At 39.1% G+C, this 15834-nt stretch overlaps 2 pseudogenes; both read left to right on the forward strand.

Moving 5' to 3' along the window:
• Positions 1-4496: 4496 nt before the first annotated feature.
• Positions 4497-5322, forward strand: LOC102495975 (transcription initiation factor TFIID subunit 9-like; annotated as a pseudogene).
• Positions 5323-14503: 9181 nt separating this feature from the next.
• Positions 14504-15834, forward strand: part of LOC102496387 (lysine-rich nucleolar protein 1-like) — a 2914-nt pseudogene continuing 1583 nt past the window's right edge.

Genomic DNA, 15834 nt, shown 5'->3' on the forward strand with positions numbered 1-15834 from the left:
CATTCAAATCAAAGCCACAATAACCTTAACCTGGTTAAAATGGCTATTATCAAAAACATGTAAGATGACAAGTTTTAGTGAGAATGTAAGGAATGAAATTCTTACATACTGTGGAAATGTAAATCTGCACAACCATTGTAGAAAACATCATGGAGGTTCCTCAAACTAGTAAAACTAGAAAATTATATGAACCTACAACTTCACTAGGAGACATATATCCAAAGGAAGAATATCTGTTGAACAAGTATTTGTACTCCCATGTTTATTCCAGCCCTAGTTATAATAGCCAAGATATCAAGTAAAACTAAGTATCCAAAAATGGATAAATAAATGAGAAGATGTGGTATATGTACATTATTTTAGATCTTTGAGAGGTACAACATCACACAGATTCTGTGTCCAATGGCCTTATCAAGAAGATTGCTTCAGAATTTGGCTTGACCCATGCCACTGTTTCCATGCACATGGGTAACCTTTCCCTGGATTACTCTGGTTTTATCTGGTTTGCCACCAGGAGTCACTGTGTTGTTTTTCGCTTTGTACACATAAGCACCCCTGTTGCCTAAATAGAATTTCATTTCATCTCGTGCATAAACACCTTCAATTTTAAGAAGAGCTGTGTGCTCCCTTTGGTTCCTAAGACCCCACTTACAGCCAGCAAAAATGGCCTTGGACCACAGCCTTCCAGACATAGTTGCCTTTTAGAAGTCCTGTTCCCAGCAGGCCTCCGGAGACTCCAAAATGGTGGAAAGAGCCGTCTTTTACTTTATTGACATAAAAAAATTTCAGCATCCTTTGTATCATTAATAGCTAGCTTTCTTCCATGAAAATTAGAGAGAGTCCTCAGGAAAGACAAAAAGAAGGGAGATATTCTACCTGGCTGTGTCCTTAGTAAGAGGGCCAGGTTCTAAACTTTATGTGAGTGTTAAAGAAATTTGGCTTGTGTTGAGGCCAACATTCAGGGCAGGTGCATGCTCATGCCCCAAATCCTGACAAGATGAAAAGATGAAGAAAGGATTGTAGTGTGACTACACCTGATTAGGGAGGGTACATTGTCTCTCTGTCTCCCTCATCTCTCTCTCTCTCTCATGAGCATATACACTTTGTGGCAATTTTTAAAATTCCATTATTATTTAACAATAGGTTGAACCTAAAGGTCCTTATGTTAATTAATAAATACCATAATCTCTCTCTTACAAGTGGAGTGTTAAAAATATCAAATCTGGGCCAGCAAGTGGCATGGTGGTTAAGGCGCTGGAATTCCCACATGGCTAACTGTGGTTCAAATCCTGGACCTGGTGACTTTCTCTGGCTCGCTCTCTCTCTTTCTTTCTCACAAAACTCATGTGAAATAATAATAATGATAAATAAATAAAATAAATAATTCTTTTTTAAAAAATCAAATCCATAGAACCAGCAGGTGGTATGGTGATAAAGGTGCTGAATCCCACATGGCTGACTATGCGATTTGAGTCCTCATCCCACTTACCTGCAAATCATGTTGGGTATGTGTGCATGTGTGCCCAGAATCCCAAGAAGAAAATAGAGAAGAAGGCATTGCAATGTTGCCATCCCCTCTGGGAGATGACTTCTCACTTTCCCTCTTTGTGTCTCTCTATCTCCAGCAAGTATACATATCATTTGGCAAAAATCTTGAGAAAAAAAATAAAATGCATAGAAACAGAGAATAGAATGACAGTGACCAGAAACAGGGTGGGCAGGCTTAGAAAAGGTTGATTAAAAAGCACAAAATTTTAGTTAGACAAGAGGAAAGATTTCAAGGGATCACTGTACACAATACAATTAATAACAGTATATTGTATACTTGGAAAATGGTGAGAGAGTAAATATTGTCATCACAAAAACAGTTGTTAGGTAATGCATATGTTAAATGATTTGATTTAGCCACTCCCCAAATTTTATATCTACCAACAGATTTTCTTATATATCATAAACATGCAAAATATATAGTAAAAATTAGAAATACAGATAAGCAAACAAAAATTTTATCATAAATACTTTCCATAAATAATACTAAAGAGGAGGAATTGGGAGCAATCACCATGAAGACTATGTTGCTTCCAAACACCTTGCTCACCAAAGTTGGATAAACCACACCGGGCAGAGAACTAGCATCAAGATCAGGACTGAAATGCATTAATGTGGTGATTTAGCACAGAAGGATCTAGTTTGATGCACTAAAAAGGATAAGACATCGGTTTAAAAGAGCCCCTGTCAGAGTAACATGAATTCTGCTAAAATTGAAGCAAGAGCAAACATCCAATTTATGGTGAGCCTTGGGTGGAAAATGGTGAAATCATTGATGCTTTACAAAGAGTTTAGGAGGACAATGCCCCAAGGAAATGAGCAATCTACAAATACCTTGTTTGGGTTGTTTTTTTGTTTTTTTTTGTTGTTTTTTTGTTTTTTTTTTCAGATTTAATTATTGTACATCTTTACATCATACAAAATAGATCTTCCCAGTATGAACACATTGCATGTTAGTCCAGTCAAAGATATTAGCATACATATCATTATTAACACATAATTTTCCACTTTTATGTCTATTAAATGTTTTCCTTTTCCCCTTGATTCCCTCTTTTCCAGACCCCACCCCACTGCCCACCCTCCTCCCACATTGACTCTAGTAACCACAGTTGTTCTTCATGTTTTTATACCTTTCAGTCTTTCAGTTTATGTCATAGAGTGCAAACATTTGGTATATATTAAGTGGGTACAAACAATGCTTCTCTTTCATAGATTGGCTTGCTTCACTCAGCATTAAATATTTTATATTTATCCACTTTCTATCAAATGCCCACCTAACCCCAGTCAGAATGACTAAGATTGAAAAAATAAAGAATGATAAATACTGGTGAGGCTGTGGTAAAAAGGGAACTCACCTACACTGTTGGTGGGGATGTAAATTAGTGCAGCCACTGTGGAGAACAATGTGAAGTTTCCTCAAAAACCTACAAATGAATAACTTGCTTTAAGAAGGACAAAACAGGGGCCAGCAGATGGCATGGTGGTTGAGACACTGGACATCCACATGACCAACCATGGTTCAAGTCCTGGACCTGGTGGCCTAAAAATCACAACAAATAAATAGATGAAAAAAAAAATTTTTTTTTAAAGACAAGATGATATGAAAAGATGAGGCCCCTCACTCAAAAACTATTCATATCAATTTGCGAGAGAAAAAAAATCGACCTTTTTTATACCCTAATTGAAGAGATCCAAGATTAACAACAGAAACAAAAGGCAACACCACAGACAGCTCAACCAGTTTAACTTACATAATTCAGAAAGCTGAGCCAATTTTCTGCTCAATGGGGTGCCAAAATTATTTCACCTGGGCCAGCTAAAGACAAAAGCAAAGCTTTGAGTGGAAGTTGTAAATAACTGGAATCGAGATCCTGAAGCATTTCTTAAGGAAGGATTGTAACAGGAGATGACACATGCCTTTACTTGTACACTCCCAAAGATGAAGCAAAATAAGAAGTGGAAGTGATCCAGTCAAAGCGAAAGCAATCAAGAGCAAAGATTATAGCAACCGTTTGTTGGGATGTTCGAGGCATTTTGACTTTCTGGAGAGCCAAAGAATGAAAATGCCCACTAATTATGAGACTGTTTTGAGAAAGTTAGCTGAAGCTTCATCAGAGGAGTGCTTGGGAAAGTTTTTCAATAGAGTCCTTCATCACAGCCATGCTTCTATTCATTTCACTCATCAAACAAGGGTCACTTTGTAGAGTTTAAATAGGAAATTATTAGACATGTGCCTTAGACTTCTGATTTGGTTCCTTTTTACTTCTTTTGTTTCCTAAACTTAATAAACCTTTACAATGTACCATTTTCCTTCAGTTTATAGTGTAAAACAGACTCCTGGCATCCTTTAATTCTCAAGACCCCAGTTGTTTAGCGTTGGACTCAGTAAATACTATCATCCCTTACAAAAGTGTCTTGAGCTTGATGGAGCTTGTGTGAAGAAAGAAAATTTATGTTTTTTATCTTTTAATTCTGTTTTTCCATGAACTTTTGAAATCCCCTTGTATATACGAAAGCAGCAAGTATATTGATCTCATCAGAAGAACAGATTATTTTTAACTTGGGCAGTATGATGTGACTAGTTTATGGTGTCTTTTAGGTTAATTCGGTAATTGCATGCTTTCATGCAACTGCACATAACCTAAAGCAGTGCATGTTTTTACTTAATCCTGTTTTCCCTAATCTTTTATCACTCTCTTACTTGTGTCTTCATAGTTTTATATTCTATAATGATTTATACAGGGTAGGAATCCAAGAAATTCAAGTGAAGGGAAATTTATGCTCATTAAAGTTAAAAAGACTTAACATATGGTTTAAGTTTCAAACATATTCTTTAAGTTTTACGTATTTTTATTTTTTTTAAGTTCTTGACAGTTGCTACTAGAGTAATTATTTGGGTTTGATTTAAGGTATGTATTTTTTTTCAAATGGCCTGAAGTCTGATCTGATCACTGGATATCATAAAATCTGGCAAGATGACTTCTCCCAAGAACATGCTGAAAAACGCAAAGATGATGGCACAAATTCCAAAGGACATGAGGATTACAGAATATGAGCTAAGAGTTACAAATCAGATGTTCGAGTTTGTGTTGTGATATGTGGCCACAATTCTACATGATACAAAAATTTATTCTAGTCATGCTAAGAAAGCTACTATTGATGCAGAGTATGTGTAATTGGCAGTCCAGTGTCAAACTTATCAATCTTTTCCCTCTCCTCTCCCAAGAGATTGATTATTAGATGTTGCAAGGCAAAGAAACCCTTTGCCATTGACCAAGACAAATTCAGATCCTAGATTGCCACTTGATAGATATTGCATAACAGTTTCAAACTATTGGCTTAAGTATTTACAAGAAAAAGCATCTACCGTTGCAAGAAGATTGGTTAAGTGTTGGTTCAGTTACTAGCAGACCAAGTATTTCCACATTAGATACACCAACCCCACAAACCATGTCTGTTTCAACTAAGGTAGGGACTCCAATGTCCCTGACAGGGCAAAGGTTTATAGCACAGATGCCTATGTCTCAGTTCCCAGCTGTGAAAGTATCAATTCCTGCAACATCAGCGGATCAGGAGCATACATGTATACCAACATCAGCGGTGCAGGATGCTCTGATTAACCTACCATTAATTGGGTTCAAAAGCATTCTTATTACCACTAATATAGTGTCATCACAAAATACTATTGATAAATCATCAGCCATATTGAAAAGAAAATGTGAAGATAATGATGACAACATTGACAATGATGATAATGACTCTGATCATCCGTAATCTAGCCTTGTGTATATTTGGTCTTGAATTCATTGTACTGAACTTAAAAGTGCATGCTGGATGTCTTCAAGTTGTGTTTTAGAAAACTTAAACAGTATTTAATGAGTAAATATAGTTAGCCATTCTTTTCCATAGAAATTATCTTTCATAGGATTAACTAATGGTCAGTCATATGAAGGTGTTAAAAATTAAAATTGTTCATTAATTTGATTGTTGTTACTTTGACTTACTTTTTTTTTTTTTTTTGCTAGAAAGTGCCTGCACCCATCAGAGAGACAGAGAGAGGGAGAAAGAGAGCGAGGGAAAGTGAGAAAGAGCCCCCATAACGAATGGTCACAACCACAATCCCTTTTCCTCCATTTCTCCAGTTGAAATTTTGGACATGCATGCACATATACTCATTTCAAGCTGTCTGGTTCACAAAGTCAGCCTTATAGAATCTAGCCACCCTAACCATCACACATGCCACCAGCTGGCCTACCTGTTACGTTTTTAAAAGCAATTTTCTCCTTCATTGTTACCAAAAAGCAAACCAAAAAAAAGGTAGAAGAAAGAAGATATGACCAGAGATAAATGCTGGGTCAAGAACTGAGGTCTTTTTAGTTATGACATATTAAACCTTGTAGTGATGAAGACTTGGTGCATGAACTTTTGGGGAACTGAGGGGAAAGGATACTCTAATCTGTAGAACGTAGCCTACTCCATTGTGTATCATAAAGCCCATTTTTCCCAGATTGGTGTCTGGTGCATGTACATGCATGCCCAAGATCCTGGGAGGAGAATGGAGAGAAGGGATTGCAGCGCAGCCATCCCCCCAGCGGGTGATTTCCCACTTTCCCTCTCACTACATCTGTCTGTCTTTCTCTCTCTGGGGGTAAGTACACATGCCCTAAGGCAAAAACTTCTTTAAAAAAATTTTAAAGCTAAAAAAATTACACATTATGTATAAAGTCACAATAAAACATAAAAACCAATATCAAGCAAGTAGAGTGATGATTGGATTATTATTTTTAGTGTAGTATGATTTGTTGATATTAGACTTTTTTAATGTTTTATTAAGCTTTACATTTAAGAAATTAACAGAAGACCTGAATAATTTTTTAAACTGAAATAATTAGATAGAATGCAACATAATTTAATAAGAAACAGAAAAGTAAGCTATTTTAAAGCTCACACAACACATTTTTAGCTAATATTTTATACAAAGGAAAGATTTCCAAATATAAAATAAAAACATATTTTTAATTGAGTAAAAACTTGGGCTGCCTGGTTGCATGATAGTTAAGGTGCCTGTATCCCACATGGCTGGCTGTGTAATTTGAATGTGGACATGGAAGCTTGAAAAACATGCTCGGTGTATGTGCATGTGTATGCAAAATTCCAAGAGAATGAAGGGAGTACAGCTTAGCCATCCTCCCTGGGGGAAATGCTCTCTCTCTCTCTCTCTCTCTCTCTCTCTCTCTCTCTCTCTCTCTCTTTCCATCCCTCTCACGTGCACACCCTATATCAAAAATTTCAAAATAAAACTTGAGTAAAAAACTGTCTATTGTCAATGACAAGTAACTAGAAGATCTGAATAAGGGGTCAACTGATGGTGTGGAGTTCATGGCAGATGAACCCCCAAAAGCCAACTGCATGGTTAGAGTCCTGGATTCTAGGCATGTATGTATGCATTCCCAAATCCCAAGAGGAGAATGAAGGAGAAGGGTTTGCAACACGGCCGTCCTCTCTGGAAGATTTGCTATCTTACTTTCTCTATCTCTCCTCTCTCTCTCTTGCTCTCTCTCTCTCTCCTTGTCTTCATTGAGCACATGCACCTTATAGCTAATTTTTAAAAAATAATCTGGATTAAATGTTTATTTTCCATGGAAAAATATTTTTAAAATATTTTCTTCATAATACTTGATATAATAGACAAAAACAGAAAAATCTGCCCAAAAAGACAGAAATGATTATGTTTTAGAGACTCATTCTGCAAAACGGTTGAACCTTATTCACACAAGCACCATGTACCAGTGCAGGAGAATCTCTGAGTGGCAGTTAAGTCTAACTTTGTGTTTCTTGTTTGGCTGGGTGTTTACCCTGAATCACATGACTTGACCTTATTTTCTAATGCTGTCCCCTCTGTTTAGGTACCATCGGAGAAACTACTGATATGTACTGTTGGCCTTTCTTTTTGCCATTGAAGAGATCAACGGGAGCCCTCCATTTGTTCTTCCACCTCTTCCTGGGTTATTATCTCTACAATGTTTTCCCCAGTAACAAAACACTTTACACAGTGCTCTGTTATTGCTCTTTAGAAGGAATCAGACTCTGCCTAAATACAACTACCAGACACAGACCCAACCTGTTGATATTATGGAGAGAGGACTATATTTTCAGCTCAAATTTGAACCCTTTTTGAGCTCTATAAATGCCGTTAGGTAATTGGTCAAGTCAGAAGAATGATATTTGGATCTTTCCTAATGCAATTCTCTCACATCTGAGCAAAGAAAACGTGAAAGCTGGATGTGCATATTTCTTGAGAAATGGAAACAGATCACTGAGAATTCCCTGGGTCACAAGAATATTAACACTGCAAACAAAAAGGAGAGAGAAAAAGGGCAGTAGAATCTGTGAGGCTCTACCCAAACTCCTGTCCATGGCCAGTACATCCAACTGCCCCTGCAGAGAGTACTGACTGCTGGCAATTCAAAGCTGTGTGCATCCTAGGAAGTACACAGCACAGGGATCTGCTCAGTTTTAGGAGTTGATATCGCCAGGGAGCATTCAGAGGACAACGGTAAGTAGATGTAAATACATAAAGACTTTGGCATCTGGTTCTTATTTGGGACAAAAATAAAGGAACGTTTCAGTCCTGGAGATTCCCCAAATTGGCAGGAAGTCAGTTATATATGCTTTGGCTTACTGGCTCCTTCTTCCCTTTATCAGTGCTGGTGGATCTCTTGAAAGCACTTCCAGTTACTCTCCACATAACTTTCCACATCAGAGATTCTTCCCAGGGAAACTAACACAAATTAAGAGACATTACTAGTCAAGTAGAAGGTATAAGTTTAAGATAATTGTGTTCTTGAAAAATCATGTCTTAAAAACAGGATGGGGGGGTACCAGAAAATGGTATGTTGGTTAAGGCACCGGATTCCCACATACCCAACCGTGGTTTGAGTCTGGACCTGGCAGCTTCAGAATAATATCATGTGTGTGTGTATGCATGCATGCCCAAAATGCTGAATGGAGGAAAAGGGATTGTAGTATGTCCATGCCCTCTGGGGGTGATTTCTCTCTCTCTGTCTCTCTTTCTCCCTCTACAGCAAGTGCACATATTCTATGGCAAAAATGTTAAGAAAAAAAAAAAGGTAAATGGTTGTATTTTTACACACAATATAGGCTGATCAATTTAGTCCACTGTATCAAAAGGTCAGTAAATAAAGACTTTTTATCTTTTTATTTACATTTAATCATTGTAGATTTTTATTTATTTTTGTTTAAAGCATTTACATTTATTAAATTTACAATCAGAATAGAATGTCTTCTAAGCCAGGTCCAGGCTCAAACCACGGTTGGGTATGTGGGAATCCAGTGCCCTAACCACCATACCATTTTCTGGTACCCCCCCCAATCCTGTTTTTAAGACATAATTTTTCAAGAACATAATTCTCTTAAATTTATACCTTCTACTTGGAGAAAAAATCCAACACAGAATAAAAGGATTTCTTGCCTCAACCCCTCCACATGCACCAGTGAGGAAGTTCCCACTTTTTTTTTTTTTTCAGAGGTTTTCGCTATAGGGCGCATGCACTCGCCAGACAGAGAGAGACAGAGACAGAAAGCGAGAAATCACTCCCCAGGGGGGATGGTCACGCCGCAATCCCCTCTCCTCCATTCTCCTCTCGGGATCTTGGGCACGCATGCACACACGCCCGGCATGAGTTTTAAGCCACCAGGTCTGGGATGCGAACAGTGGTCGACTACGTGGGAGTCCAGCGACATAGCCATTGTGCTAACTGCTGGTTCCTCAGGAAGTTCCCACTTTAAAGAGCTGTTGAAGATCTTTCTAGTTCAGTAGGGTAGACATTTGGTAGTAGGGACAATTTTTTCATCTTATTAACTATAATGCATGGTCATTTGTTCAAGCTTTTTCCATTTTCAGACATAGGCTCTGTACCCTACCTGTGAGGCAGCAGGCACTGTCAGGGGTCCATGGATAACATCTGCATCATACCAGTCTGCATGGCCTCTGAGTAGCAAGATGCATGGCCAGTGTGGAGAATCAGAGTTCACCTGTCTGGGGCTGAACTGTATCTGTACTGTGGAGTCGACTGTTCAACTTTTCTAACATTAATTTCAACCATAGATGTGCCCATTTCCTGGTATCCTAGTCCCACTGGAAACTTTTCACTAAGACTGTGTTCCTTTGAACACATTTTGGGAACAACATATTGTTCTCCAGGTCCAGGGGTAGGCAATTGCAGGCCAAAAGAAGGGAAAGTGCATTCACCCAAAAATAGGGAAAGTGCACTCACCCACCCTTTTTGCTTCTCAGGAACCCAGGCTTGTCCAGCATGAAACTGCAAGTGAACCCAACCACCTGTCTGTAGGGAGATTTCTCCCATGTACCATGCACACCTAACACCGTAGACCACTTGTGGGGATTCCCTGGCATCTTTTTCCACTGCTTCCATCTTCCCAGCCATGAACATTGTAGGTTTTTACAGCATATGATGTAGGTTCTCAAAATATAAATGTGTCAAGCAAGCCTAACATATTACCATACACAATAATTTTCCCTTCTTGGGTCTGTTAAATTTTTTTCTTGAGTCTCTCCCTCTGACAGCCAACTAACTGTTCACTCCCTCCTAAACAGTCTCTAGTATCTACACTTTCTGTCTCTGCTATCATATCCTCTCATCTTTCATTTTCTGTTATAAAGTGCAGGCATTCAGTATATATTAAGTGGGGATATACAATGTCTGTCTTTCAAAGTCTGGTTTGTTTCACTTAGCATTGAATCTTCTGTATTCATCCACTTAGTACGATGACAGGATCTTATTTTTTTTAATGTCTTAGTAGTATTTTATAATGTATATGTGCAATAAAGTTGTTTTTTTTAGGACTTTACATTTAACATTGGTTGGTAGAGGAGGGATCCTCCAGTTCATAAGTCACAGTGAGCCTAAGATGACAATTACCAGAACCTTGTCATTATACCATCGTCATGAAGTTTATGCCTTCTTTACTTTTCATAGTAGAAGATGAAGCATATACTAACCTTACAACTTCTTTCATATTTTTTCATGTTTGGGAATGATACCATTAATCTGGATTATTATGTCTTTTTTCAAAAACTAGGGGACAGAGAAACAGGTTTCTAGTGTTCAAAATGAGAGAATAAGGTCATCCCCACATCTGATCTTCTTTATATTGCTTTCTCAGTTTTCCTTTCTGTGGTCTTACCAGGCAGAGAATTATCACCCCCTCGCTTAAGAGAGACAGCCCATGGGGACCAGCAGTTAGAGTAACGGCTATGTTGCTGGACTCCCACATAGTCGACCGCAGTTTGCGTCCCAGACCTGGTGGCTTAAAACTCACGCCGGGTGCGTGTGCGTAAGTGCCCAAGATCCCAAGGGGAGAATGAAGGAGAAAGGATTGCGGTGTGTCCATCCCCCCTGGGGGGTGACTTCTCGCTTTCTGTCTTTCTGTCTCTCTCTGTCTGTCTGGCGAGCGCACGCACCCTATAGCGAAAACCTCTCCAAAAAAAAAAAAAAAGAGAGAGAGAGAGAGACAGCCCAAAATCTCACAGAGTTGAGAATTGGGCTACTTCTTTTCTTATTTAGATCATGTAGGGTCCTTTGATCCCATCCTAAGTGATAAAGACCAGTTTCCACAAGTTTATAAAATAGCCACCAAGGACAGCTCTCTGACTCATGGAATCATCTGGTCATTGCCGCTCTTTGCCTGGACATAAGTGGCACTCCATGTATCTGACAATATGCAAGGGAAGCTGTTCCTTTAAGACCTAAAAGCAGAAATGATTAAAAAAAGGATATCTGTGTAGCCTTTACAGAAAAGTTCCCTGACACAACAGGTGTTTATATATTGCACTGGAATGACAATGCAATATATATAAAATGTTATACTTTCCATGTATAAAATGTTATACTTTATTGATGGAAGCTTATCATTTTCAAAGTAGCAAAGAAAAACACCTGGCTTAAAACAATTTCTGAAGACACTCAACCCTTAGCAGACTTTCTTGGCTGGGCTCTGGATTGACATTTTTTTTTTGAAAGAGAGATTTTTGCTGTAGGGCAAGTGTGCTTGCCGGAGAAGAGACTGAAAGACAAAAAGAGAGAAATCACCTCCTCCCCAGGGGGAGATGATCACACTGGAATCCCTTTTCCTCCCTTCTCCTCTTAGGATCATGGGCACACATTAACACAGAGAGAGCATAGTTTCAAGTTGCGGGGTCAAAGATCAAAACACCATCAACCACATGGGAGTGCAGCGCCTTAAATACTACTCTACCCACTGGCCCTGGATTGACGTTTTAACTGTTCACTTGCTGTATCACTGTGTATCAAAACAGGAGACTGCCCACAAAATTCTTCCTTGGAATTTATACCATCCTTTTTGGATATGATGACCGTTTTTGACTCTGACTTTTTAATTTATTATGCTGTGTATATGGTGGCCAAATCCTTCATAAGATGCTTTGGCAGAAAATAGAAATGGGATCTAGAAGAAGATGCAGACCAGTCTGTTCTTCCCTGGCAGGTAAATATCCTCCATATTCAGGACATGCATTTGGCACCTGATAACATTTGTAGGTATTTTATTAAAATAGAACATCATTACCATGGTTTTATTTTAAGATCAATAGAGGCCCACCCTGTGACCTGGTGGTTAAGGTGACTGGATCCCAAATTATCAACTGTGCTGTTCAAATTCCGGATCCAGTGGCTTGAAAACACACTGGGTGCATGTGCATTCATGCCTAAATTCTTTTGTAAAGGGAGAAACGGAGAAGAGACTGCAGTGTTATCATTACTCATGGGGGATACTTTCTTACAAACTCCGTCACTCTCTAGCAAGTCCACATGCCCTTGGTAAAAGATAAAGAAAAAAAGAAGCCAGCAGGATAAGGCAAAATAAAACAGACTTTTGCACTGGACATAAGTATCTCTGTATAGTTTTATCTATTTAGAGAATTTTTTGTTGTTATTTAATCTATTTTATTTTATTTTAATTTCTTTTATACATTCCATCACTATACATCACTTAGCTTATAAAGTAAATTTTCCAACATGAATACACTTCTCACCAGTCCAATTGGGGCTACTATACATGTTATCATCAACAGATAATAATCCATTTCTGTGTCCCATAAAAATCTTGCCTCTCTATTTTTTTCCTTAATGTTTTCCCTCAGATTCTCCCCCTTCTCCCATCCTCTGCCATTGGTTAGATTTTTAAATATTTAATTATATTTGTTAAAAAAAAATTTCTGGGGCTTTACAGGGGAGTGGAGCCGTATAGGGATACAGATATGGCCAAGTCTAAGAACCACGCCACACACAACCAGTCCCAAAAATGGCACCAAAATGACATCAAGAAACCCATATCATAAAGATAGGAATCTCTCAAGGGGGTAGACCCCAAGTTCCTGAGGAAGATGTGCTTTGCCAAGGAGCACAACAGGAATCTGAAGAATATACAGGCCAACAACACCAAGGCCTTGAATACATGAGCTGAGGCCATCAAGGTCCCTGTAAAACTCAAGGCCCCTGTAAAGCTCAAGGAGGTTATGAAGGGCATCCCAAAGGGCAGCAGCTGCAAACTCAGTCAATTTGCCTACATCACCCACTCTAAGCTCAGGATGTATATTCACACTGTATCGCCAAATGCCTCAGGCCCTGTCAGCCAAAGGCCAACAAGGCCAAGGCTCAAACCAAGGCCCAGGCTTTAGCTGTAAGAAACTGTAGCTCCAGTTTCAGTTGAAGCTCCAGCTCAGGCTTCCAAAGGTGTCCAAGGCCCCTTAAAAGCTCTGGAGTAGAAGCCTTTGCCAGTATAAGTACAGAAGGACTTCTGGTCCCTGGCCTGTTCTCTGCATGGGGCTGGTGGTCCCCTCTGCTACTAGTACAAATAAATCTAAGGCAGAAAAAATTTTTCTCATGTGGAATAAATTACTTCAAGATATCTAAGGAAAGACTCATGACAACACATAGACTAACACTTGGTGAAATCTATGTGTATTTTCTAGCAGTGTAGCCATCATCAATAAATATTGACATAATTACATCTGAGTACAGCTATTTCATCAGTAGTGATGTATATGCTGGGCCCCAGTCTCTCCATCAAGTGCTTATGGTGGGAACGAAATGGGTTCTTCATAATACCCTAAAATATCTTTGGGAAAATTTTGTTTTAAGACATAACTATACAAATAATATATATACAAAAAATAATGGAAGCAGGATCCACGGTTCAATTTTTTTTCAGATTCTCACCATAATGAGACAGGGAGACAGAGAAAGGAAAAGCGAGAAATTACCCCCCAGGGGAATGCCCATGCCTCAATCCCTTTTCTTCTTTCATTCTCCATTCGGGGTTTTGGGGATACATGCACATACACGCAACATGATTTTCAAGCTTCCAGGTTCAGAACTTGAATCAAGTCCTGAATCGCATTTGATCATGTGGGAGTGTTGAGCCTCAACCACCACACCACCTGCTTGCCCCCCTATGGTTCAATTTTAAAATATAAAACCACTTATGATGCAAATAAGCTCAGAATATCCTGCCTCCCTTATGAATAATTTTGTATTTTAAAGTAAACATATATAAATCGATAATTACATATAAAATATAAAAAGGGACACAAAAATGGAGTGAATCTTATATATATTTATCTCAAAAGACAAAAGGAAAACTAGCAAAGAAAATCTTAATGGTACCCACCATAATGTGGTGTTCTTTTATAAAAATGAAAATGGTCATATCTTTTATTTGATGATACCACACTACATGCATGCTTTAAAAATCTATATACCCAACCAAAATGTACAACTGTTAAATGTAAAAGAAATTACAAAAAAAGACCAATACATTGGTCCAATTTGTTGAGTGAAATAAGTAAATGCAACATCAAGAAGTTTTGGTTAGATGAAGTCTGGCCCATCAAATGATCGCCAAGTCCCACAAAGTAGACCTGGACCTTGGGCTTCCAGAAAAAAAAAGGACGAAGAGGAGGAGGAAGAAGATGAAAATGAAGAAGAAGAAGAAGGAAGGAACAAGAAAAGAGGAAGAAAGAAGAAGGCAGAAGGTGGTCAAAGAACCAGAGACTCAATACTCAGTTTTACACAGTGATAATTATTTCTCTGACAATTTTCCTGTAAGAACCACATCCCTATCTAAGAGTATGGTCTGAAGCCAGACATCTGAAATGCCTCTAATGGAGAAAAAGAGGAAGAAGCACCTTTAATGTCTTAATGAGGAGCCTCGGGACCAGGAGTTAGCGTAATGGCTATGTCGCTGGTCTCCCACATAGTCGACCGAGGTTCGAGTCCCGGACTCGGTGGCTTAAACTCACACTGGACGCGTGTGTGCGCATGCCCAAGATCCCAAGAGGAGAAGGGAGGAGAAGGGATTGCGGCGTGGCCATCCCCTCTGGGGGGTGATTTCTCGCTTTCTATCTCTCTGTCTCTGTCTGGTGAGCGCACGCACCCTATAGCAAAAAACTCTCAATAAATAAATAAATAAATATAAATAAAAATGTCGATCATAAAAAAAAAATGAGGAGCCTCAAGAATCTGAAACCAGGTTGTGTGCCTGATAGGCAGAGAAGTCACCCAACCCCAAGACGCAGATCCTTGGTCACTCTGAGGTCCTCAGTGGGGAGAAGAAGCCAAAGAGGAAGTCATTGATAACCCTGGCTGTGTCCCGTGACTCCCCAGATTACAGAAGACTTCCCCAGATTACAGACCAGGTGAGGTGAGGAGGTTACCAGAGTTGTCAAGAAGCTCAAAAAGTACAAGAAGGCAAAAAGGCCAAGGACACTGAATCTTCTCAGTTCAGGATCCTTGGTTCTGTGAGGGTGAGGATGGTCTGCATGATTGCTCCAGGGGAAGGAGGGGAAGGAGCAGACAGTCACAGAAATAGAAACAAGCGAGCCTCAGGAAGATGAAGAAGAAGAAAAAATTCCACCAGGAAGGAAACACTGTCTTGGACCATTCAAAACTTTCCAGGTTGGTGGAGAGCAACCCTAGGAAAGTTAGCAAAAAAGAAGGAAGCTGGTCAAGATTGAGGTTCCATAGTACCTCCTGATAGGTGATAGCCCAAAGGTCCTGACCAAGAAGAAAATGAAGTCCAAGAAAAAAGTGGAGCAGCAAGGCATTGAGGAGCCAGCTCTGAAAAGAAAGAAAGAGGAAAGAGAATGGGCCAGCAGGAGACCCTTGGGAAGAGGAACCACACACAGACCTAGAGGTGATATTGAAAAAAAAGGCAACATGGGCG

This window comes from Tupaia chinensis, unplaced genomic scaffold (assembly GCF_000334495.1).
Source record: "Tupaia chinensis unplaced genomic scaffold, TupChi_1.0 Scaffold000252_1, whole genome shotgun sequence".
NCBI lineage: Eukaryota > Metazoa > Chordata > Mammalia > Scandentia > Tupaiidae > Tupaia > Tupaia belangeri.